The sequence below is a fragment of the Saccopteryx leptura genome, chromosome 2 (genome assembly GCF_036850995.1).
Source record: "Saccopteryx leptura isolate mSacLep1 chromosome 2, mSacLep1_pri_phased_curated, whole genome shotgun sequence".
NCBI classification, from domain to species: Eukaryota; Metazoa; Chordata; class Mammalia; order Chiroptera; family Emballonuridae; genus Saccopteryx; species Saccopteryx leptura.
In genome coordinates, this window is record NC_089504.1 from 113,426,438 (window position 1) to 113,453,396 (window position 26,959).

General features: G+C 38.0%; 1 long non-coding RNA gene across 1 annotated transcript in view; it reads right to left on the minus strand.

Annotated features, from left to right (window-relative positions):
* Positions 1-4,524: 4,524 nt before the first annotated feature.
* LOC136393086 (uncharacterized) overlaps positions 4,525-26,959 on the minus strand; it is a 32,280-nt gene continuing 9,845 nt past the window's right edge. The window contains exon 3 of the long non-coding RNA XR_010749033.1: positions 4,525-4,682. This is a non-coding gene — a long non-coding RNA (uncharacterized lncRNA). The remainder of the gene's footprint in view (positions 4,683-26,959) is intronic.

Below are 26,959 nucleotides of genomic sequence, written 5' to 3' on the forward strand. Positions count from 1 at the left end.
ATTAAGAATTGTTATGTCTTCTTGATTCAGTGTCCCCTTAGCCATTATGAAATGACCATTTTTGTCTCTGAGTACTTTTGCTGTCCTGTAGTCAGCATTATCAGATATGAGTATTGCTACGCCTGCTTTTTTTTGGATGTTATTTGCTTGGAGTATTGTTTTCCAGCCTTTCACTTTGAATTTGTTTTTATCCTTGTTGCTTAGATGAATTTCTTATAGGCAGCATACAGTTGGATTTTCTTTTTTAATCCGTTCTGCTACTCTGTGCCTTTTTATTGGTGAGTTTAATTCATTTACATTCAGTGTAATTATTGACACTTGTGAGTTCCCTATTGCCATTTTATAGATTGCTTTCTGTTAGTTTTGTGTCTTGTTTGATCCTTCTCTTTCGTTTTTCTATCTTTTGTTTTTATTTGGTTGTATTCCATACATCTTTCCTCTGTTGCTATATTTTTTTAAATCATGTGCTTCTGTGGTGGTTTTTTCAATGGTGGTTACCATTACGTAATGAGAAGGGTTCCTACCCTGTTCATTGTAGTGCACTATCTTGGGAGTACTTTTGCACTCCATCATTCTTTGCTACTGTTAATCTCCATCCTCTTCCCCCCTTTTTTTTGTTGTTGTCACAGTTTAAATTTGGTTTTATTGTGTTCTTGGTGGAGCTATTATTTGTGGTTTTGTTTTGTTTTGTTCTTTGTATCTGGTTAGAAAACCCTCTTTAGTAATTCCTGGAGTGGAAGTTTTCTGATGATAAATTCCCTCATCTTTTCTGTATCTGCGAATGTTTTTATTTCTCCTTCATATTTGAAGGATAGCTTTTTTTTTTTTTTTTTTTTTTTTTTTTGTATTTCTCTGAAGCTGGAAACGGGGAGAGACAGTCAGACAGACTCCCGCATGCGCCCAACTGGGATCCACCCGGCACGACCACCAGGGGGTGAAGCTCTTCCCACCAGGGGGTGATGCTCTGCCCCTCTGGGGCATCGCTCTGTTGCAATCAGAGCCATTCTAGAGCCTGGGCAAAGGCCATGGAGCCATCCCTAGCGCCCGGGCCATCTTTGCTCCAATGGAGCCTCAGCTGCGGGAAGGGAAGAGAGAGACAGAGAGAAAGGAGAGGGGGAGGGGTGGAGAAGCAGATGGGCGCATCTCCTGTGTGCCCTGGCCAGGAATCAAACCCAGGACTTATGCACGCCAGGCTGATGCTCTACCACTGAGCTAACTAGCCAGGGCCTTGAAGGATAGCTTTGATGGGTATAGTATTCATGGCTGAAAGTTCCTCTTTTAGGACTTTAAATATTGGGGTCCACTCTCTTCTAGCTTGTAGAGTTTCTGTTGAGTAAGCAGATGATTATTTAATGGGCCTTCCTTTATATGTTGTATTCTTCTTTTCCCTGGCTGCCTTAAAATTTTTTTCTTTGTCATTGGTTTGTGCCAATTTCATTATGATGTGCCTTGGAGTAGGTTTGTGGGGGTTAAGAAAACTCAGAGTTCTGTTTGCTTCTTGAATTTGAGGCTTTATTTCTTTCCACAGGCTTGGGAAGTTCTCATCTATTATTTGTTTGAATATGTTCTCCATTCCATTTTCTCTCTCTTCTCCCTCTGATATACCTATTATTCTTATGTTATTCTTTTTGATGGAGTCAGACAATTCCTGTAGGGCTTTCTCATTTTTTTAAATTTTTGAGTCTCTTTCTTCTTCTCTCTGTTCTGGCTCAAGTTGCTTGTCTTCTATTTCACTAATCCTACCTTCTATCTTGCCTGTTCTATTAGGTAAGCTTCTTACCTTGTTTTTCAGCTCGTGAATTGAGTTTTTCATCTCTGTTTGATTTGTTTTTATAGTTTCAATTTCCTTGGTAATATATTCTTTGTGTTCATTGAGTTTTTTTCTGAGCTCCCTAAATTGACTTTCTGTGTTTTCTTGTATATCTCTGAGTATTTTTAGGATTTCTATTTTAAATTCTCTGTCATTTAGCTCCACAGTTTCCAATATATTAAATTTTTTCTCCATAGATTTTTTCTCATCTGTCTGTGCTACCTCTGTGTCTTTTGTATCCATGATATTCGATTTCTTTTTTCTTAATGGCATCTGAGGGTAGTTTTGTTCATAGTATTAATGAGAATTAATAAAGAATAAAAAGTTAAGAAATAAAAATAAAAATAAAAAAGAATAAATAAATAAATTATTATTCCTTCCCTTTTTTTCTCTCCTCTCCTCCCCCCTTCTTCTTGAGAAAATCTTGTGGTGAACTGTGAATTATATTGTGCTAAGTAGAACAAAAACTACCTATAATGGAGGGCCTGAGTTGGGGAGAAGTGATAAACGGGCAAAAAACCCCTTTTGTGGGGTTTATGGACCCACAAAATGCAAAAAAGGAAAAAGGGTCAAGAATAAAATGATTTGCTTTTAGGTGATGGTTGACTAAGAGATATGATGAGAGAAATAAGAGAGAAACAGGAAAAAGGGGGGGAAAATTAAAAAATTACTATTGTATTTAGTGGAGCAAGAACTAGATAAAATGGAGAGCCAGGGTTGGGAGCACTGCTAGTGAGTTAAAAAAGTGAAGTAAAAAAAACCCAAAGCACCACAAAGAAAAATTTGAGTCCCAGATAAAGTAATTTGTTCGTGATTGAGGATTGCATGAGAGAAAAAATAAAAGAGAAAAAAATATAGAGGGAGAGAATAAAAAAGAAAGAGGAAAACTCAAAAAGAAGAAAAAATAATAAAAGGAGAGAGAGAGAGACAGTTAAGGGTTTTGGAGTGCAACCCTCATAGAGAGAAAGGAAGAAGAAAGAAAAGATAATGTGAGATGTAACACTTATGGGTAGTGTAGTTCAAGGAGAGGAGAGAGTAAGACCAGCAGAGAATTAAAGAACCAAATTGGAAGAGGAAGAAAATAATCAAGACAAGAAGATAAGAGAAACAAATGAACAAATATAATAAAATGGAATAGGTTATAAAGTACGTGGATTATTCTTGATTTTGAGAGGTTATGTTCTTGCTTTTTCTTTTCTCTCCCTCTTCCTGGTCGGTGACTCTGTACCCTGTGTTCTGCCCCTGTGGCACGCTTAGGTAGAGGTTTACAGTTGTTAAGTCTCTATGGCGATGTCATATATTGGGCTTTAGTCTCTTTGGCAGTCAAGACTCATTAGCATTTGCAGGCTCTGCCAATGAGAGAGTCCGTATTCCCAGAGCCTCTCTCCTAGTCTTTCCTTCCTGAATTAGTAGCCTGATGATCCAGCTATGGGGTTGCTGCTGCCTCTGCCTGGATAGTAAGAGGCTCAAAGAGCTGGCAAGTCCCCACTCTATTCCCACTCAGTGCAGGGCTCTGGGTAAGGCTCAATCAGTCAGAGCCACTAGTATAATCAGGCGGGGCTTCGGCCCACACAAAGACCTCTGACTCTGCCCCTCTGTCCGGGAACACGGGTGCCCACTCCTGGGGGAATCTCTTGCCCACTATCTGCACTCTCTGACCAGGATATCCGGCCAGCCACCTCTCACTCCTGGTGAGGCACCCCACCCGCACGGAAAAGTTCCAGCGTAGGAAATTTTGCTCCCACTCAATCCTCACGCGCTGCTTTTTGGGGCACAGGGGCGACCTTAAGACTCTGGTTTCAGCCCACAGAAAGGCCTCTGACTGCCCCTATGTCTGGTAACACGGGTGCCCACTCCTGGGACAAATTTCTCGCCCATTCTCCGCACTCGCCGACCAGGAAATCAGGCCGGCTACCTCTCACTCTGGGTGAGGAGCCCCATCCGCATGGAAAAGCTCAAGCTTAGGGAATTTCACTCCTGCTCCCTCCCCGTGTGCTTCTTTTTCAGGGCACAGGGGCGACCCTGAGATTCCGCTTTCAGCTCACACAAAGGCCTCTGACTCTGCCCCTCTGTCCGGGAACACGGGCGCCCTCTCCCAGGGTGCTCAGAGGAATCTCTCACTCACTCTCTGTGCTTGCCGACCAGGATATCAGGCCGGCTGCCTCTCACTCAGAGTGAGGCGCCCTGCCCGCATGGAAAAGTTCGAGCGTATGAATTTTGCTCCCACTCACTCCCCACATGCTGCTTTTTGGGGTGCAGGGGTGACCCCGAGACTCTGGTTTCAGCCCACAGAAAGGCCTCTGACCCTGCCCCTCTGTCCAGTAACACAGACGCCCACTCCTGGGGCTCTAGGAGGACTCTCTCGCCCACTATCTGCATGCGCCAACCAGGAGATTGGGGCGGATGGCTGTCCCAAGTGCCTTTCTTTGTCTGCGTTTGGCACGAGCGTTAGCTTGTGTTGACTAGGTTGCCACAAGCACAGTTTTTCCTTGGCTTGGATGTCTGTGCCACAGCCAGGTTCAGACATTTGTGCCGCAGTCTGGGTCTATTCACATCCTATGCCTGCCTTAGTTCCTATATTCTCAGTTCCCAGTGAAAGAAGCCCATATTTAGGTTAGTGAGGAAGGCGGAGTGTTTATTCTTCCTTATTTCCTTTGGGGTTGATTATATATTTAGTCAACTTTTCGCTCAATCATACCTTCACGTTTAGAGTGGAACTTCTGGAGGCTCCAAGGATGGATTTTTTTGTCTCTGGTTGAAGATCTTGTTGAATTTTGGGGGAGATTTATCAGGATCACTCCTTACGGCGCCATTTCTCTGACATCATCTTCCATTTCTTAATTTCTGATTAAATCACCACAGAGCACATGGACTGAAAAAAAGTAACAGAAGAAAAAAGTATAAATTACAACCAAACAAAAACAAATGATAGAAAAAAAAGAAAAGAACCAAACAAGATACAAACCTATCAAAAAGCAATATATAAAATGGTAATAGGAAACCCTCAAGAGTCAATAAATACACTAAATGTAAATGGATTGAACTAACCAATAAAAAGACACAGAGTAGCAGAATGGATGAAGAAAGAAAATCCAACTGTATGCTGCCTTCAAGAAACACATCTAAGCTACAAGGATAAAAGTAAATTCAAAGTGAAAGGTTGGAAAACAATACTCCAAGGAAATAACATCCAAAAAAAGCAGGTGTAGCCATACTCAAATCTAAAAATGTTAACTACAAGACAGCAAAGGGAATCAGAGACAAAGATGGTCATTTCATAATGATAAAGGGAATATTGAATCAAGAAGACATAGCACTTCTTAATATATATGCACCAAACCAAGGAGCATCAAAATATATAAGATAGCTACTGACTGACCTAAAAATAAAAACCAACAAAAATACAATCATACTTGGAGACCTCAATACACCACTGACTGCTCTATATCGTTCATCCAAACAGAAAATTAATTAAAAAAAAATGTTGGCCTTAAACAAAACATTAGAACAATTGGATATGATAGACATCTACAGGACATTTCATCCCAAAGTGTCAGAGTATACATTTTTCTCCAGTATACATGGAACATTCTTAAGAATTGACCATATGTGGGGCCACAAAAATAACATCAACAAATTCAGAAATTATACCAATCACATTCTCTGACCATAAAGCTTTGAAACTAGAATTCAACTGCAAAAAAAGAGGTAAACAAATCCACAAAAATGTGGAAATTAAACAACATACTTTTAAAAAATGAATGGGTCAAAAAAGAAATAAAAGCAGAGATCAAAAAATACATACAGACAAACAAAAATAACAATGTGACATATCAGAAACTCTGGGATGCAGCAAAAGCAGTAATAAGAGGGAAGTTCGTATCACTACAGGCCTATATGAACAAGCAAGAGAGAGCCCAAGTAAACCACTTAACTTCACATCTTAAGGAACTAGAAAAAGAAGAACAAAGGCAACCCAAAACTAGCAGAAGAAAGGAAATAATAAAAAATCAGTGCAGAAATAAACAAAATAGAGAACAGAAAAACTATAGAAAAAATCAATAAAACAAGGAGCTGGTTCTTTGAAAAAATCAACAAAATTGACAAACCCTTGGAAAGACTCGCTAAGGAAAAAAGAGAAGGACTCATATAAACAAAATTCAAAATAAAAGAGGAGAAATCGCCACAGATATCATAAATATACAAAGAATTATTGTAGAATACTATAAAAAACTATATGCCACCAAATTTAACAATCTAGAAAAAATGGATAAATTCCCAGAACAATACAATATTTCCAGACTGAGTCATGAAGAAGCAGGAAGTCTAAACAGACCCATAAGCAGGGAGGAAATACAAACAACTATCAAAAACCTCCCCAAAAATAAAAGTCCAGAGCCAAATGGCAATACTAGTGAATTCTATCAAACATTCAAAGAAGACTTGGTTCCTATTCTACTTCAAAGTCTTCCAAAAAATTGAAGAAGAAGCAATACTTCCAAACACATTTTATGAGGACAAATAGCACTCATACTGAAACCTGGTAAGGACAGCACAAAAAAAGAAAACTACAGACCAATATTTCTAATGACTACAGATGCTAAAATACTAAACAAAATACTAGCAAATCGAATACAACAACACATTAAAAAAATAATTCATCATGATCAAGAGGGATTCATCCCAGAATCTCAAGGAGGGTTCAACATACATAAAGCGGTTAACGTAATACACCACATCTACAAAACACAGCACGAGCCTGACCAGACGGTGGCGCAGTGGATAGAGCATTGGACTGCGATGCCGAGGACCCAGGTTCGAGACCCCAACATTGCCAGCTTGAGCGTGAGCTCATCTGGTTTGAGCAAAGCTCACCAGCTTGGACCCAAGGTCGCTGGCTCGAGCAAGGGGTTACTCGGTCTGCTGAAGGTCCACGGTCAAGGCACATATGAGAAAGCAATCAATGAACAACTAAGGTGTCACAATGAAAAACTGATGATTGGTGCTTCTTATCTCTCTCCGTTCCTGTCTGTCTGTCCCTGTCTGTCCCTCTCTCTGACTCTCTATCTGTAAAAAAAAAACAAAAAAAAAACCACACAGAACAAAACCATATAATCCTATCAACAGATGCAGAAAAGGCATTTGATTATATAGATCACCATTTTATGTTTAAAACACTCAACAAAATGGGTATAGAAGGAAAATATCTCAATATAATAAAGGCTATGTATGATAAACCATCAGTTAACATCATATTAAATGGCATAAAACTTAGGAATTTTCCTCTAAAATTAGGAACAAGACAAGGTTGTCCACTCTCTCCACTCTTATTTAACATAGTGCTGGAAGTTCTAGCCAGAGCAAGCAGACAAGATAAAAAAAATAAAAGGCATTCATATTGGGAAAGAAGAAGTAAAGGTTTCACTTTTTGCAGATGATATAATCCTATACATTGAAAACCCCAAAGACTCCACAGAACGACTACTGAAATAATAAACCAATACAGTAAGGTTGCAGGACATAAAATTATTGATAATTTATATACAAAAGTTTATTGCCTTCCTAGATGCCAACAATGAAACATCAGAAAATGAACTCAAAAAAATAATCCTCTTCATGGTTGCAACAAAAAAATAAAATACCTAAGAATAAACATAACAAAGAATATAAAGGACGTAGATAATGAAAACTACAAAGCATTGTTAAAGGAAATCGAAAAAGATACAATGAAATGGAAAAATATTCCTTGTTCTTGGATAGGAAGAATAAATATAGTCAAATGACCATATTACCCAAAGTGATATACAAATTTCATGCAATTCCTATCAAAATTCCAATATCATTTTTTTAAAGAAATGAAACAAAAAATTATCAGGTTTATATGGAAATATAAAAAACCCCAAAAAGCCAAAGTAATCCTAAGGAAAAACAACAAAGCTGGGGGCATTACAATATCTGATTTCAAATTATATTATAGAGCCATGATAATACAGCATAGTATGGGCAGAAAAATAGACAGTCAGACCAATGGAACAGAATAGAGAGCCCAGAAATAAAACCACATATATATGGTCAAATAATCTTTGATAAAGGGGCCAACAACACACAATAGAGAAAAGAAAGCTTTTCAATAAATGGTGCTGGGAAAACTGGAAAGCCACATGCAAAAGAATGAAACTCGACTACAGTTTGTCCCCTTCTACTAAAATTAATTTAAAATGAATCAAAGACCTAAATATAAGACCTGAAACAATAAATTACATAGATGAAAACATAGGTACTAAACTCATGAACCTTGACCATAAAAAGCACTTTATAGAGGGGCCGTCACGGAAATGGCGCCGTGAGCAGCGCGTCCGACAGATCTCCCCAAAATCTCAACAAATTTATCACCAAGAAACAGGAAAATTTATCTTCGGGGCATTACGGAGTTCCACACAAACTGAAAGCAAAAGGACTGTTATCACTTGAATCTGAGAGACGAGGGTGTGGAGGAAGCTACCGCAGGGATGTTCATTCAAGCCGCGAGGAAGTGCGCCTGTGGTAAGTCATCCCGCACTCGGGAGCCGTGAGCAGCAGCCGCGAGCGGCCGCTGCCAGCCGCTGCCGCCAGCCGCCGCCGCCAGCCGCAGCCGCCGGCCGCCGCGAGCAGTGCCCGGGTCGGTTGCAGAGCGAGCACCGCCCACACTCTGGAGCGGCGAGCAGCCGCTGGCACGCGCCCGGTCTGGTTGCAGACCGAGCATTGCAGACCGAGCACCGCTAACGTTCCAAGCGGCCCGCGCACGGGGAGCGGGAGAGGCCCCAGGGCGGTATTCCCTACTAGGGAGATTCTCTCCGCGGGCGGGGCACCTCACCCAGCCATTCAAGCTAACAATCAAGCGTTGGGGGAGGGGCGCGCGCAGGCAGCCTGAAATACCTTCGGGAGCACAGCTGCGACCCAATTACTAAAATTAACTTAACCCGTGAAATCTGCGCACCCTCGGTTCTAATTGATAAGATCTCTCTCAGTTCACCGACCCAAGACAAGAGGCGTGATATTTTTTAGTGCCTCTCGCTAAAGGGGCGGGGGCAACTTCTGATTGATAGAGCCTCCATATTCAGGGATAAACGCTAACAAGAAGGACTTGGCAGATAATAAGATCTATACTACACTAGTCGCAAGCAGAGACTAGTGCCTCTTCTTACCAGCCAAAACAGGCTACAAAGTGTGGAAAGCCTGGGTTGAGAGGTCCAACTGAATGCTAGGCGCTGAACAGTCACCTTGACAACAATTGACTCCCACCCCCGCCTGATTACACTGGAGGCCCTGACTGCCAGAGCCCTTCCCAAAGCCTTGCACTGAGTGGGGATAGAGTGGGGATTTCCCAGCTCTTTGAGCCTCTTACTCCCCACGCAGAAGCAGTGGCAGCCTTATAGCTGGATCACCAGGCTGCTAATTCAGGAAGGGGGGACTAGGAGAGAGAATCCACGAAAGCAAACTCTCTCATCGTTGGACCCTGCAAACGCCAACAAGCCTTGACTACCAGCAAGACTAAAGCCAATTATATGACATTGCCATAGAATCCCATCAACTGCAAATCCCTACCTAAATGTGACACAGGGGCAGAGCCTAGGGTAGAGTCACCGACCAGGAAGAGGGAGAGAAAAGAAAAAGGAAGAAGTTAACATCTCAAAATCAAGAAAAATCCACAGACTTTACAACTTGTTCCACTAATTTTTTGTTGTTGTTGTTGTTGTTGTTGTTGTTTGTTTCTTCTATCCTATTGCCTTTATTTCCTCCACCTCGGTCCTTCTATTCTCTGCCCATCTTATGCTTCCCTTTTCTTGAACTACACTACCCATAAGTGTTACATTTTATTTCTCTTCTTCATCCTCACCCTCCTTTGGGGTTATACTCCAGGACACTTAACTCTCACTCTCTCCTCTTTTGTTTTTTTTTTTGTTGTTGTTGTTGTTTTGCTTTATTTTGTTTTTTTCTCTTCCTTTTTTATTTCTTCCTTCGTTTTTCTCTTTTTCTTATTTTTTCCTTTCTATTCGTTTTTTCTTTTCTCGTTTTACTTTCCTCCCATTTAATCCTCAATCACGAACAAATTAGTTAATTTGGGACTCAAGGCTTTTTTTGGCTTTATTTTTCTTTTTCGCTTTTGTTTTTGTTTTTTTCTTGTTAGTTTATTTTTGTGGCATTTTGGGTCCTCCCAACCCAAGGTCTCCATTGTATTTGGTCTTCGCTCCACTTAATACAACAGATTTTTACTTATTATTTTTATTATTTTCTTCTTTATTATTCCTTTTTTTGTCCTTTTTTCTGGTTCCCTCTTATCCCTCTCATTATATCTCTTAGTTGACCATCACCCACAGGCAGATCAACTTATGCTTGTCTAAGATTTTCTTCCTTTTTTTTTTTTTTTTTTTTTTTGCATTTAGTAGGTCCCTACTCCCCTTTTTTTTTGCCCCTTGAACTCTTCACCGCAAACCAGGCCCTCCATTATAGGCACAATATTTCCCTGAGGAGGGGAGAGGAGGGAAGGAGAAGAAAGAAAAAAAAAGGGGGAAATAATAAATTATTACTGCTTTTTTTTGTGGGGTGTTTTATCCTTTGGTGTTTTTTTTTTGTTGTTGTTGTTTTTGTTTTTTTTTTTTTTACTTTTTACTCTTTATTAATTCTAATTAGTGCTATCAACAAGACCACCCTCAGATGCCAATAAGAAAGAGGAAATCGAATATTATGGATACAAAAGAAAGAGAGGTAGCACAAATAGATGTGGAAAAATCTATGGAGAAAAGACTTAACATATTGGAAGCCTTGGAGCTAAATGACAGAGAATTTAAAATAGAAATCTTAAAAATACTCAGAGATATACAAGAAAACACAGAAAGGCAATATAGGGAGATCAGAAAACAACTCAATGAACACAAAGAATATATTACCAAGGAAATTGAAACTATAAAAACAAATCAAACAGAAATGAAAAACTCAATTCACGAGCTGAAAAACGAGGTAACAAGCTTAGCTAGCAGAACAACCCAGATTGAAGATAGGATTAGTGAAATAGAAGACAAACAACTTGAGGCACAACAGAGAGAAGAAGAAAGAGACTCAAAAATAATAAAAAATGAGAAAGCCCTACAGGAATTATCTGACTCCATCAGAAAGAATAACATAAGAATAATAGGTATATCAGAGGGAGAAGAGAAAGAAAATGGAATGGAGAATATACTCAAACAAATAATAGACGAGAACTTCCCAAGCCTGTGGAAAGAACTAAAGCCTCAAATTCAAGAAGCAAACAGAACACCGAGTTTTCTTAAACCCAACAAACCCACTCCAAGGCACATCATAATAAAGTTGACACAAACCAATGACAAAGAAAAAATTCTCAAGGCAGCCAGGGAAAAGAAGAGTACAACATATAAAGGAAGACCTATTAGATTATCATCAGATTTCTCAGCAGAAACTCTACAAGCTAGAAGAGAGTGGACCCCAATATTTAAAGCCCTGAAAGAGAGGAACTTTCAGCCAAGAATACTATACCCATCAAAGCTATCCTTCAAGTATGAAGGAGATATAAAAACATTCACAAATACAGAAAAGATGAGAGAATTTATCACGAGAAAGCCCCCACTCCAGGAAATACTAAAGGGGGTTTTCCAACCAGATTCAAAGAACAAAAGAAAACAACACCACAAGTAACAGCTCCACCAAGAACACAATAAAACCAAACTTAAACTGTGACAACAAAGGAAAAAAAAGGGGGGAGAGAATGGAGATTAACAGTAGCAAAGGACGATGAAGTGCAGAAATACTTATAAGATAGGGTACTACAATGAATATGGTAGGTACCCTTTTCATTACTTAATGGAAACCACCCTAGAAATAACCACCACAAAAACACATGACTTAAAAAAGGTAGCAACAGAGGAAAGAAGTATGGAACACAAACAAACAGAAACAAATGATAGAAAAACAAAAGAGAAGAATCAAACTAGATACAAAACTAACAGAAAGCAATTTATAAAATGGCAGTAGGGAACCCACAAGTGTCAATAATTACACTAAATGTAAATGGATTAAACTTACCAATAAAAAGACACAGAGTAGCAGAATGGATTAAAAAAGAAAATCCAACTATATGCTGCCTACAAGAAACACATCTAAGCAACAAGGATAAAAACAAATTCAAAGTGAAAGGCTGGAAAACAATACTCCAAGCAAACAACACCCAAAAAAAAGCAGGTGTAGCAATACTCATATCTGATAATGCTGACTACAAGACAGAAAAAGTACTCAGAGACAAAAATGGTCACTTCATAATGATTAAGGGGACACTGAATCAAGAAGACATAACAATCCTTAATATATATGCACCAAACCAAGGAGCACCAAAATATATAAGACAGCTACTTATTGACCTTAAAACAAAAACTAACAAAAATACAATCATACTTGGAGACCTCAATACTCCGCTGACGGCTCTAGATCGGTCATCCAAACAGAGAATCAATAAAGATATAGTGGCCTTAAACGAAATACTAGAACACCTGGATATGATAGACATCTACAGGACACTTCATCCCAAAGCGACAGAGTATACATTTTTCTCTAGTGTACATGGAACATTCTCAAGAATTGACCATATGTTGGGCCACAAAGACAATATCAGCAAATTTAGAAAAATTGAAATTGTACCAAGCATATTTTCTGATCATAAAGCCTTGAAACTACAATTCAACTGCAAAAAAGAGGGGGAAAAACCCACAAAAATGTGGAAACTAAACAACATACTTCTAAAAAATGAATAGGTCAAAGAAGAAATAAGCGCAGAGATCAAAAGATACATACAGACAAATGAAAATGAAAATACGACATATCAGAATCTCTGGGATGCAGCAAAAGCAGTAATAAGAGGAAAGTTCATATCACTTCAGGCCTATATGAACAAACAAGAGAGAGCCGAAGTAAACCACTTAACTTCACACCTTAAGGAACTAGAAAAAGAAGAACAAAGACAACCCAAAACCAGCCGAAGAAAGGAGATAATAAAAATCAGAGCAGAAATAAATGAAATAGAGAACAGAAAAACTATAGAAAAAATCAATAAAACAAGGAGCTGGTTCTTTGAAAAGATCAACAAAATTGACAAACCCTTGGCAAGACTCACCAAGGAAAAAAGGCACAGGACTCAAATAAATAAAATCCAAAATGAAAGAGGAGAGATCACCACAGACATCATAGATATACAAAGAATTATTGTAGAATACTATGAAAAATTATATGCCACCAAATACAACAATCTAGAAGAAATGGATAAATTCCTAGAACAATACAACCTTCCTAGACTGAGTCATGAAGAAGCAGAAAGCCTAAACAGACCAATCAGCAGGGAGGAAATAGAAAAAACTATTAAAAACCTCCCCAAAAATAAAAGTCCAGGCCCAGACGGTTATACTAGTGAATTCTATCAAACATTCAAAGAAGACTTGGTTCCTATTCTACTCAAAGTCTTCCAAAAAATTGAAGAAGAAGCAATACTTCCAAACACTTTTTATGAGGCCAACATAACCCTCATACCAAAACCTGGCAAGGATGGCACAAAGAAAGAAAACTACAGACCAATATCTCTAATGAATACAGATGCTAAAATTCTAAACAAAATACTGGCAAACCGAATACAACAACATATTAAAAAAATAATACATCATGATCAAGTGGGATTCATCCCAGAATCTCAAGGATGGTTCAACATACGCAAAATGGTTAACGTAATACACCATATCAACAAAACAAAGAACAAAAACCACATGATCTTATCAATAGATGCAGAAAAGGCTTTTGATAAAATACAACACAATTTTATGTTTAAGACTCTCAACAAAATGGGTATAGAAGGAAAATATCTCAACATGATAAAGGCCATATATGATAAACCATCAGCCAACATCATTTTAAACGGCATAAAACTGAGGACTTTCTACCTTAAATCAGGAACAAGACAGGGTTGTCCACTCTCTCCACTCTTATTTAACATGGTGCTGGAAGTTCTGGCCAGAGCAATCAGACAAGACAAAGAAATAAAAGGCATCCAATCGGAAAAGAAGAAGTAAAGGTATCACTTTTTGCTGATGATATGATCCTATACATCGAAAACCCGAAGGACTCCACAAAAAGATTATTAGAAACAATAAACCAATACAGTAAGGTCGCAGGATACAAAATTAACATACAGAAGTCCATAGCCTTTCTCTATGCCAACAATGAAATATTAGAAAACGAACTCAAAAAAATAATCCCCTTCACGATTGCAACAAAAAAAATAAAATACCTAGGAATAAACATAACAAAGAATGTAAAGGACCTATATAATGAAAATTACAAAGCATTGTTAAGGGAAATCGAAAAAGATACAATGAGATGGAAAAATATTCCTTGTTCTTGGATAGGAAGAATAAATATAATCAAAATGGCCATATTACCCAAAGCAATATACAAATTTAATGCAATTCCCATCAAAATCCCTATGAGATTTTTTAAAGAAATGGAACAAAAAATCATCAGATTTATATGGAACTATAAAAAACCCCGAATAGCCAAAACAATCCTAAGGAAAAAGAATGAAGCTGGGGGCATTACAATACCTGACTTTAAACTATATTATAGGGCCACAATAATCAAAACAGCATGGTATTGGCAGAAAAATAGACACTCAGACCAATGGAACAGAATAGAGAGCCCAGAAATAAAACCACATATATATGGTCAAATAATCTTTGATAAAGGGGCCAACAACACACAATGGAGAAAAGAAAGCCTCTTCAACAAATGGTGTTGGGAAAACTGGAAAGCCACATGCAAAAGAATGAAACTCGACTACAGCCTGTCCCCGTGTACTAAAATTAATTCAAAATGGATCAAAGACCTAAATATAAGACCTGAAACAATAAAGTACATAGAAGAAGACATAGGTACTAAAATCATGGACCTGGGTTTTAAAGAACATTTTATGAACTTGACTCCAATGGCAAGAGAAGTGAAGGCAAAGATAAATGAATGGGACTACATCAGAATAAAAAGTTTTTGCTCAGCAAGAGAAACTGATATAAAAATAAACAGACAGCCAACTAAATGGGAAATGATATTTTCAAACAACAGCTCAGATAAGGGCCTAATTTCCAAAATTTACAAAGAACTCATAAAACTCAACAACAAACAAACAAACAATCCAATAAAAAAATGGGAAGAAGACATGAATAGACACTTCTCCCAGGAAGAGATACAAATGGCCAACAGATATATGAAAAGATGCTCAGCTTCATTAGTTATTAGGGAAATGCAAATCAAAACTACAATGAGATACCACCTCACCCCTGTTAGATTAGCTATTATCAACAAGACGGGTAATAGCAAATGTTGGAGAGGCTGTGGAGAAAAAGGAACCCTCATTCACTGTTGGTGGGACTGTAAAGTAGTACAACCATTATGGAGGAAAGTATGGTGGTTCCTCAAAAAACTGCAAATAGAACTACCTTATGACCCAGCAATCCCTCTACTGGGTATATACCCCAAAACCTCAGAAACATTGATACGTGAAGACACATGTAGCCCCATGTTCATTGCAGCACTGTTCACAGTGGCCAAGACATGGAAACAACCAAAAAGCCCTTCAATAGAAGACTGGATAAAGAGGATGTGGCACATATACACTATGGAATACTACTCAGCCATAAGAAATGATGACATCAGATCATTTACAGCAAAATGGTGGGATCTTGATAACATTATAAGGAGTGAAATAAGTAAATCAGAAAAAAACAAGAACTACATGATTCCATACATTGGTGGAACATAAAAATGAGACTAAGAGACATGGACAAGTGTGTGGTGGTTACCAGGGGTGGGGGGAGGGAGGACAGGGGGAGAGTTAGGGGGAGGGGGAGGGGCACAGAGAATTAGATAGAGGGTGGCGAAGGACAATCTGACTTTGGGCGAGGGGTATGCAACATAATTTAATGACAAGGTAACCTAGACATGTTTTCTTTGAATATATGTACCCTGATTTATTAATGTCATCCCATTACCATTAATAAAAATTTATTTTAAAAAAATAAAAATAAAAATAAATAAATTCATCAGGGAAAAAAAAAAAAAAAAAAAGCACTTTATAAATTTGACTCCAAAGGCAAGGGAAGTGAAGGCAAAGATAAATGAATGGGACTACATCAGACTAAGAAGCTTTTGCACAGCAAGAGTAACTGACAGCAAAACAGACAGCCAACTAAATAGATGATATTTTCAAACAACAGCACAGATAAGGGCCTAATATCTAAAATATACATAAAACTCAACAACAAACAAGCAAACAATCCAATACAAAAAAAAATGGGAAGAAGACATGAACAGACACTTCTCCCAGGAAGAAATACAACTGGTCAACAGATATATGAAAAGATGCTCATCTCCATTAGCTATTAGAGAAATGTAAATCAAAACTACAATGAGATACTACCTCACACCTATTAGATTGGCTATTATCAACAAGACAAGTAATAACAAGTGTTGAAGAGGCTGTGGAGAAAAAGGAACCCTCATCCACTGTTGGTGGAAATGTATAGTACAACTATTATGGAAGAAAGTATGATGGTTTTTCAAAAAATTAAGACTAGAACTACCATATGACCCAGCAATCCCTCTACCAGGTATATACCCCAAAACTCACAAACACTGGTACTTAAATACACATGTAGCATTGTTTTGCAAATTCATTGCAGCATTGTTCATGGTTGTAAAGACATGGAAACAACCAAAAAGCCCTTCAGTAGATGAATGGATAAAGAAGATGTGCTACATGTATACTATGAAATACTACTCAGCCATAAGAAATGATGACATCAAATCATTTAAAACAACATGGATGGACCTTGATAACATTATCCTGAGCGAAATAAGTAAGTCAGAAAAAACTAGAAACTATATGATTCCATACATAGGTGAGAAATAAAAATGAGACTCAGGGACATGGACAAGAATATGGTGGTTACTGGTGGGGGGAGAGGGAGAGGGTAGAGGAGGGGCACAAAGAAAACCAGATAGACGGTGACGGAGGACAATTTGACTTTGGGTGATGGATATACAACATAATCAAATATCAAAATAACCTCAAGATGTTTTCTCTGAATCTATGTACCCTAATTAATCAATGTCACCCCATTAAAATTAATAATAAAGGAAAAAATTTTAAAAAGTTTAAGAACACACATTGTCTGAAGCTGAAAGGATGAAGAAAGATATTCAAAGCAATTGGTAACCAAGAGAAGAAATGGCTACACTTAATTAATCAAAATAGACTTTAAGTCAAACAATGTCACAAGATACAAAGAACATTACATAATGATAAAAGAACCAAGCCAACTGGAAGATGTAACAATTATAAACATTTATACACAGAGCATTTCAGCACCTAAATTTAGAGCAAATATTGACAGAACTAAAGGAAGAAATACACTGTAATACAACAATAGTAAAAGACTTTGGGACTGGCTAGAACATCTAGATAGAAGATCAATAAGGAAACAAAGGAGTTTAACAATGTTACTGACCAAACTGTACTTAAAAGACATATACAGAACATTCCACCCAAAAAGAGCAAATGCACAGTCTTCCCAAGGGTACATGAATTTTTCTCCAGAATGGATCACAAATTATGTCAAAAATAAGTCACAACTGGTTGGCTGGCTCAGCGGTAGAGGGTCAGCTCAGCATGTGGAAGTCCTAGGTTTGATTCCTCTCCAGGGCATACAGAAAAAGTGCCCATCTGTTTCTCCACCCTTTCTCCTCTCCTTTCTCTCTATCTCTCTCTTCCACTCCCACAGCCAAGGCTCCATTGGAGCAAAGTTGGCCTGGGCACTGAGGATGGCTCCATGGCCTCTGCCTCAGGTGCTAGAATGGCTCCAATTGCAGCAGAACAACGCCCAGAAAGGCCCCCTGGTAGGCATGCTGGGTGGATCCTGGTTGGGCACATGCAGGAGTCTATCTGACTCACCCCCTGCCCCCCTAACTTCTCACTTTGGAAAAATACAAAAAAAAAGTGAGTCACAACAAATTTAATACAATTAAAATTATATTTAGTATCTTTGACCATAAATAAGTGACACTAAAAATCAACAGCAGAGAGAAAACTGGGAACTTCACAAAAATTTAAAAATTAAACAATATACTCCTAAAAAACAATTGAGCTAAAGAATAAATAAGAAATCATTAACTATTTCAAGTTAAATAAAATTAAAATATATTAAAACTTATGGAATGCGGCAAAAGTAATACTAAGATATTAAGTTTGTAGCAATAAATGTGTACATTAAAAAAGAAGAAAGATCTCAAAAGACAACTCAGAGTTATACCTCAAGGAGCTACAAAAAGAAAAACAAAAGAGGCCCAAAGTTAGAAAATGGAAGAAAATAAAAAATAACCAAGATGAAGAAATTATAAAATAAAAAAAAACAATAGAAAAAAGTCAACAAAACTAAGGTTGGGTTTTTTAAACAATAAGCAGAATTGAAAATCCTTTAGCTAGCCTAAGAAAAAAGAGAAAAAGCTCAAATAAATAAAATCAGAAATTAAAGAAGTAACATTACAACTGATAATACAGGAGTAAAAAGAGTTGTAAGAGACTACTATAAATAATGATAGCATCACACTGGAGTTCTGAGGTCACTGGTTTGAGCCCAAGGTTGCTGGTTCAAGCCCCAATCAGGGAACATATGAGAAGCAATCAATGGCACAACTAAGTGAAACAATTATATGCAATTAACTGGATAATCTAGAAAAAATATATAAATTTTTATAAATCTACAATCTACTCATGAAGAAATAGAAAGCCTAAACAGATCTATAACTAGCATGGAGATTAAATCAGTAATCAAAAACCTCCCCAGTAAAGAAAATCCCAAGGACAGAAGATTTCATTGATGAATTCTACCAAACATTTAAAGAAGAATTGGCACCTATATTTCTCAATCTCTCCCAAAAAATGGAAAAGTGGGGCATCTCTTAAAACTAGTTTTTGGAAGCCAGAATTACCCTGATGTCATAGCTAGACCAAGACACCATGAGAAAACTACAAGGCAAAACACCTTATGAACACAGATGCAAAATCCTCAACAAAATACTAGCAAACTAAATCCAACAGCACATTAAAAGTATCATACACCACCACCAAGTAAGAATTATCCTTGGGGTGCAAAAATTGTTCAACATATACAAACCAATAAATGTGATATACCATATTAACAGAATGAAGAATAAAAACTATATGCAAATAGAAGCAGAAAAAGCATTTGACAAAATCCAACACTCTTTTTTATTAAAAAGATACTCTCAACAAACTAGCAATAGAAAAAAAATACCTCAAAATATAAAGCCATATAAGAAAATCGAACATTATGCTCAATAGTGAAAATCTGAGAGTTTCTCCTCTAGTATTAGAAAGAAGGCAAGGATACTCTTACCACTTCTACCTAACATAGTTCTAGAAATTTTAGCCAGAGAGCAATTAGGTAAGGAAAAAAAAAGACATTTATATTTGAAAAGATGTAAAATTGTCCCTATTTGCAAACAACATAATCTTATATGTAGAAAACCCCAAAGAATTAATTTTAAAAATCTATTAAAACTGATACACAATTCAGTAAAATTGTAAGATACAAAATTAATATACATCAATTTCTATACAATGACAATAACTATATTTTTAAGAAAGCCTTGAAACACAGTCTCATTTACAATAGTATCAAAAAAATAAAATACTTAGAAATAAAATTAATTAAGGAGGTAAAAAATTTATATTTTGAAAACTTTAAAACATTGATGAAAGAAATTAAACAAGACACTGAAAACATGAAGAGACATCTTATATTTATGAACTGAAAAACTTAATCTTGTTTAAATGTTTATACTAAGCAAAGTGATGTACATATTCAACAAAATCCCTGTAAAAATTCCAAAGGTATATTTTACAAAAATAGAAAAAAAATCACTATTCTTCAATTTATATGGAACCACGTAAGACCACAAACATCCAAATCAGTCCTGAAAAAGAACAATACTAGAAGCACCACATTTTCTAATCTCAAAATATATTATGAAGCTACAGTAATCAAAACAGTATGGTACTTCCATAAAGACAGACATATATACAAATAAAATGGAATAGAAGTCTCAGAAATAAATTCATATATATATATATGGTCATTGATCTTCAACATGGGTACTAAAATGGGGAAAATATTGTCTTTTCAACAGTGTTTGGAAAACTGAATATCCATATGTAAAAGAACAAAATTGGATACTTATCTTACACTATACACAAAAAAACAGCTCAAAATGGAGTAAAAATTTAAATGTAACACTTGAAACTATAAAACCCTAGGAGAAAACGTACAGAAAAAGCTTTTTGACATTGGTCTTGGCAATTATTTCATGGATGTTACCCCAAAAGTCCAGGTAACAATAACAACAAAAAATGGGATTACATCAAAGTAAAAACTTCCGGCACAGCAAAGGAAACAATCAACAGAGTGAAAAGATAATCTACAGAATGAAAGAAAATATTTACAAACCATAGAGCTGATAAGGAATTAACATCTAAAACATATAAGAAATTTATACAACTCAACAACAACAAAAAACTAATAACTCAATTTAAAAAACATGATAAGGACCTGAATAGACATTTTTCCAAAGAAGACATACAAATAATCAACAGATGTATGAAAAAAAATGCTTACTGTCATAAATCATCAGGGAAATACAAATAAAAACCACAATGAAGTATAACCTTATACACATCAGAATGGCTACTATATATATTTTTACACTTGATCTTAGCCAAAAGGCCGAGAAGCGATTATATATATATTTTTAAAAAGGTAACAAATGTTAGTGAGAATGTGGAGAAATTAAAACCCTTGTACATTGTCAAGAGGAATGCAAAATGATGCAGTCATTATGGAAACCAGTATTAGAACTCCTCAAAAAATTAAGAATAGAACTACCATATGATCCAGCAATCTTACTTCTGTGTATATATTTCTAAAAGAATCGAAATTCAGATCTCCCTGAGATATGTACACTCCCATGTTCATCAAAGCATTATTCACAATATCTAGGAAATGGAAACAACCAAAATTTTTATCAGAAGATGAATAGATAAAGAAAATATGGTATAAATATAAAATTAAATACTATTTAGCTTTTTTAAAAAGGAAATTGTTCAATATGTGACAACATGGATAAACTCTGAGGACAATATACTAAAAGAAATAAGCTAGCCATAAAAAGATAGTACTGCATTATTTCACTTACATGATATCAAAAAATAATCAAATTCATAAAATCAAAGACCAGAATGGTGGTTGCCAGGATCTGGAGGGGGGAGACAATGGGGAGTTATTTATCAAAGGTGCAAATTTTCTGTTAAGTACCTATATTTAATAATAATGTATTATTGTACACTTAAAATTTGTTAAGAGAATAAAACTCATGTTGTGTTCTTACCACAATAAAATAATAGATAAATAAAATGTGTCTATATTTGGACATAGAATCTTTAAAGTAATAAAATGAGGTCATTAAGGTGCACCCTAATCCAATATGATTAATGTCCTTATAAAAAGAGGAAATTAGGACTCAGACGCACAGAGGAAAGACCATGTAAAAACATAGAGGGAAGACAGCCACCTACAAGCAAAAGTTAGAAATCTGCTGACAAGTTGATCTCGGACTTCTAACCCCCAGAACTGTAAGACTAATTTCTGTTATTTGAGTCACCTGGTTTGTGGTACTTTCATATGGCAGCCCTAACAAGTTAATATAGCAGGCTTTAAGCAATTAAAGTGACATAATGCAATGATTTAGGCAGAAGATGATTGTAGCTGGTCTAAGGTGATAGTCGTGTAAAGCAGTGGTCCCCAACCCCCGGGCCGCAGACCAGTATTGGTCCATGGGCCACTTGGCACCGGTCCGCAGAGAAAGAATAAATAACTTACATTTTTTTGTTTTATTTATATTTAAGTCTGAATGATGTTTTATTTTTTAAAAATGACCAGATTCCCTCTGTTACATCCGTCTAAGACTCACTCTTGACGCTTGTCTCAGTCATGTGTTACATTTATCCATCCCACGCTAAAGACCAGTCCATGAAAATATTTTCTGACATTAAACCGGTCCGAGGCCCAAAAAAGTTTGGGGACCACTGGTGTAAAGGAAGAAAAGTGACTGGATTCAAGATGGCTTTAAAGATGAAATCAACATTGAGGGTGGGATGAATAGATCAACATGGAGGCCACCCAGATAGCAACATGAAGAACTTGGCAGATAGTGGTGCTACGAAGATGGAGGAAACCCAGGGAGGAGAAGTTCTGTTTGAATATACAGTGTGTCCGTAAAGTCATGATGCAGTTTTGACCGGTCACAGGAAAGCAACAAAAGACGATAGAAATGTGAAGTCTGCACCAAATAAAAGGAAAACTCTCCCAGTTTCATACCTACTCAGTGCAGGTCGATGTGGGCTCACACACAGATTTTTTAGGGCTCCTTAGGTAGCTATCCCGTATAGCCTCTACAGACTTGTCACTGACTGATGGCCTACCAGAATGGGGTTTCTCCACCAAATTGCCGGTTTCCTTCAAGTGCTTATCCCACCGAGTAATGTTATTCCTATGTGGTAGCGCTTTGTTATAAATGCACAGATATTCACATTGCACTTTGGTCACAAATTTGAATTTAGCAAGCCACAGAACACACTGAACTTTCCTCTTTACTGCCCACATCTCGACTGGCATGGCCGTGGGCTGCTCTGCTGTATATGCGGTGTTACGTCATCACAGGCACATGCACACATGCTGCCACATCATCCTACAGAAACTGGGAGGGTTTTCCTTTTATTTGGTGCAGATTTCACATTTCTATCATCGTTTGTTGCTTTCCTGTGACTGGTCAAAAGTGCACCATGACTTTACGGACACACTGTAGTATTGCTGTTGATCTCGCCCTTTATATCCATCAAAGTCTGCTTGATTTAGGTGCTCCTATATTAGGTGCATAGATATTTATAATGGTTATATCTTCCTGTTGGATTGCTCTTTTTATCATTATGTAGTGACTTTATCTCTTACTATAGCCTTTGTTTGAAAGTCCATTTTGTCTGATATAAGTATTGCTACCCCAGCTTTTTTTTCATTTCCATTTGCATGAAATATTTTTTTCCATTCTTTTACCTTTAGTCTATGTGTATCTTTTGTTTTGAGAATGTGTCTCTTATAAACAGCATATGTATGGGTCCTGTTTTCTTATCCACGCAGCTACCCTATGTCTTTTGATTGGATCATTTAATCCATTTACATTTAAGTTTATTATTGATATATAGTTGTTTATTGCCATTTTATTCTTTAAAGTTATCTTCCTCTTTTATTATATTCTCCCCCCCCCCCCCTTTGTTCTGTTTACAACAGGCCCCTTAACATTTCTTGCAGTATTGGTTTGGTTGTAATAAATTCCTTGAGTTGTTATTTGTTTGTCTGGGAAGCTTTTAATTTCTCCTTCAATTTTAAATGATAGCCTTGCTAGATAAAGTAGTCTTGATTTTAGCCTCTTGTTCTGCATTACTTTGAATATATCTTGCCATTCCCTTCTGGCCTCAAGTGTTTCTGTTGAGGAGAAGGATGTCATCCTTATGGGGGCTCCTTTGTAGGTGATAGTCTTTTTTTCTCTAGCAGCTTTTAATATTTTCTCTTTATCTCTTAGCTTTGGTATTTTAATTATGATGTGTCTTGATGTTAATTTCTTTGGATTTCTCTTTAATGGAATTCTCTGTGCTTCTTGAACTTGTGTGACATTTTCCTGCATCAATTTAGGGTTGTTTTCAGCTATGATTTTATTAAACAAGGTTTCTATTCCTTGTTCTTTCTCTTCTTCTTCAGGAACCCCTATGATGCGGATGTTATTTCTATTCATGTTGTCACAGAGCTCTCTAAGAGTTTTCTCAGACTTTTTGAGTCTCTTTTCTTTTTGCTGCTCTGCTTTCATGTTTTCATTTATCTTGTCCTCTAACTTGCTGATTTGAACCTCAGCTTCATCCATCCTGCTTTTAATTCCTTCCATTGTGGTCTTCATTTCTGATATTGTATTTGTCATTTCTGACTGATTCTATTTTATTATTTCAATGTCCTTTTTTATATTAGCTATCTCTTTATTTAGGTGCTTGTTATGTCCATCTATTGCTGTTCTAATATCTTTGAGCATCCCAACAATTCATTATTTTAAACTCTGCATCTGGTAATTTGTTTATATCTGACTCATTCAAGTCCTTTTCTGGGGATTTCTCTTGATTCATTTGGGTTGTATTTCTCTGCCTTCCCATTCTGTCTATGTATAAGAAGGATGTGGCCACAGGAGTCCAATGAGTGTGGCCTCTGTGTTCCCTAGGTGTGGTCTGTCTGCAGGCCCACCACCCCCTCTGCTTCTGCCTCAGACTTTTGGGTATGGGCATTCCTGGGGCTGGTCCACTCCAGCAGTCACTGCAGTTTCCACCTCTCCTCCATGGGCAGGGGCTGTGATCACGTGTCCGGGCTACAAGCCTCCACAGGCCTTGGCCTTCACCCTGCCCCCACAGGTGGGGCTGCGCAGTGTGCTGGGGCTGTAAGCCTTGGCACTGCAGGCTGGGCCATGCACCTATGCTCAGCCAAGGGTCTCCCCGGCCCCTTCACAGCTTTTGCCCCACCCCTGTAGGCGTGGCTGTATTCACAATGGCTGCAAGACCCAGCTCCAGGGGTGGGGCTGTGTGCCTGAGCTCAGCCACAGGTTCCCTGGCTTTCACCCCACCCATGATGGTGAGGCTGTGCTTGTGCACCGTCACAAGCCCTGGTTCAGTTGCAGCTCTCCTCTGGTGCTCTGGCTTTCACCCAGCTTTCACCTTGCCCCTGCTGGCGGGATTGCAGGCAGGACCACTCTTGCTCACCCAGCCTACAGCTGAGTCAGAGCACTTTCTTGTGCCCCTTCTGTCCCTGCTAGGTGGAACTGAGCTCACACCTGACCTCAGTTGTTGCCGGCCTGGCTTCCGCCCCTGCTGATGGGACCCTGCTTCCGCATCCCACCACTGCCCGCACCCCGCGAGCCCTCAGCAGTGTGGGTGGGGGCACTGTAGCTCAGACACTAGCACTTAATACTGTATCCCTGATGGCTCCCTTCTTCTAAGCAACTCTGCTCTGAGTGTCGCGGGAGAGCTTGTTTGGCTGGTGTCCTGCTTCCCTTTGCTGGTATTGCTGGTTCCAGGGGAAATATTCACTTTAGGTTTGGGGAGCGACTCAACCCAGGGGTTAGTGTGGCTGTCTCTCAAAGTGTTTCTCCCTGTGCCTCCTAGGTTACTCTATCTTCCTGCTACTCTGGTCCTCTCCACTCTTCCCATCCCCCAGAGTCTCAGGTGAGTGGTTGTGAAAGAGGTTTTTCTGCACAGTTCCTTTAAGAAGAATCCTGGGTCTTAGAAATCTTTCTCTTTCTCACAAACAGTATTTTGGCTTATTTTGCAGCTAAATACTATCCATAGGCCTCTTCTAGTCTTTGGGTTGCAGGCTTGGGCTTTGGTCCTGGGGCCTAGGATCCTATCCTCTCTGCTAAACTCACTTCCCGCCACACGAGTCCCTCTGGGCTGCCGTTGGTACCAGGGAGCTGGGCAGCCCTCTCCATGTTCTGTTTTTCCTACCAGTCTCAGTGTGGCTTTTTCAGTGTTACTTGGTTAAAGAGTCCTCTTAGCTTAGTCCAAAGTTGGTTTTTCCAGATGATGGTTCTTAAAATTAAGTTGTGATACAGTTTGGCTTTGGGAGGTGGAAGTTGGTACGTCTGCCTACTCCACTGCCATCTTGCCGCCTCCCTGATCTAATTTGTAAATCAGAGAACAGAGCTTTCAGCATGAACCTAGAATATTCTCAAAGGTGGGAAGAATAAGGCAAGTGCTTTAAAAGAGTCAAAGGGATGAGTTGCTAAGGAAAGACCATAAACTTACATCATTCATTTTTTTGATTGGTGGATGCAGCTGGACTTTCAAGGGTCTTTTGACTCAGTAGTCAGCAAATGGGTTGTGAGATGAGAGCGACTGGTAGTTTCAATTGACTCATGGTCAGAATATAGAGTCAGGGGATATAACCAACAGCTGGAGTCATAAGACATGGTCAGCAAGCAAAGAGGGTTAACAAGGCAGGGACTAACACCTCAGTTTCCCTTAAAGTCTGCAAAATAAATGGGTAAAACAAGTTTTTTGTTTGTTTGTTTGTTTTTAAATAATTTTATTTTTTTAATGGGGCAACATCAATAAATCAGGATACATATATTCAAAGATAACAAGTCCAGGTTATCTTGTCATTCAATTATGTTGCATACCCATCACCCAAAGTCAGATTGTCCTCTGTCACCTTCTATCTAGTTTTCTTTGTGCCCCTCCCCCTCCCCCTTTCCCTCTCCCTTTCTCCCCTTCCTTCGGCAACCACCACAATCTTATCAATGTCTCTTAGTTTCACTTCTATGTCCCACCTACATATGGAATAATGCAGTTCCTGTTTTTTTCTGATTTACTTACTTCACTTCATATAATGTTATCAAGATCCCACCATTTTGCTGTAAATGATCCAATGTCATCATTTCTTATGGCTGAGTAGTATTCCATAGTGTATATGTGCCACATCTTCTTTATCTAGTCATCTATTGATGGGCTTTTTGGTTGTTTCCATGTCCTGGCCACTGTGAACAATGCTGCAATGAACATGGGGCTGCATGTGTCTTTACGTATCAATGTTTCTGAGTTTTGGGGGTATATACCCAGTAGAGGGATTGCTGGGTCATAAGGTAGTTCTATTTTCAGTTTTTTGAGGAACCACCATACTTTCTTCCACAAGTTTTGTGGCGAAATGGACAGTGCAGGGAATGTAGTTCATCAGGTAGAAGAAGTCAGAGTTTAAACTGTAAAATGGTTTAGTCACTCCAGCAAGGTCAGAGACAAAATCACAGAAGGCTCTAGATATTCGCCCACAACATTATAATGTTAGAATCCTCAAGGGTTTCTTGGATGTAACTTCTTTTATGGTCTTAGGTAAATCTCTCTCAAATTCTTTA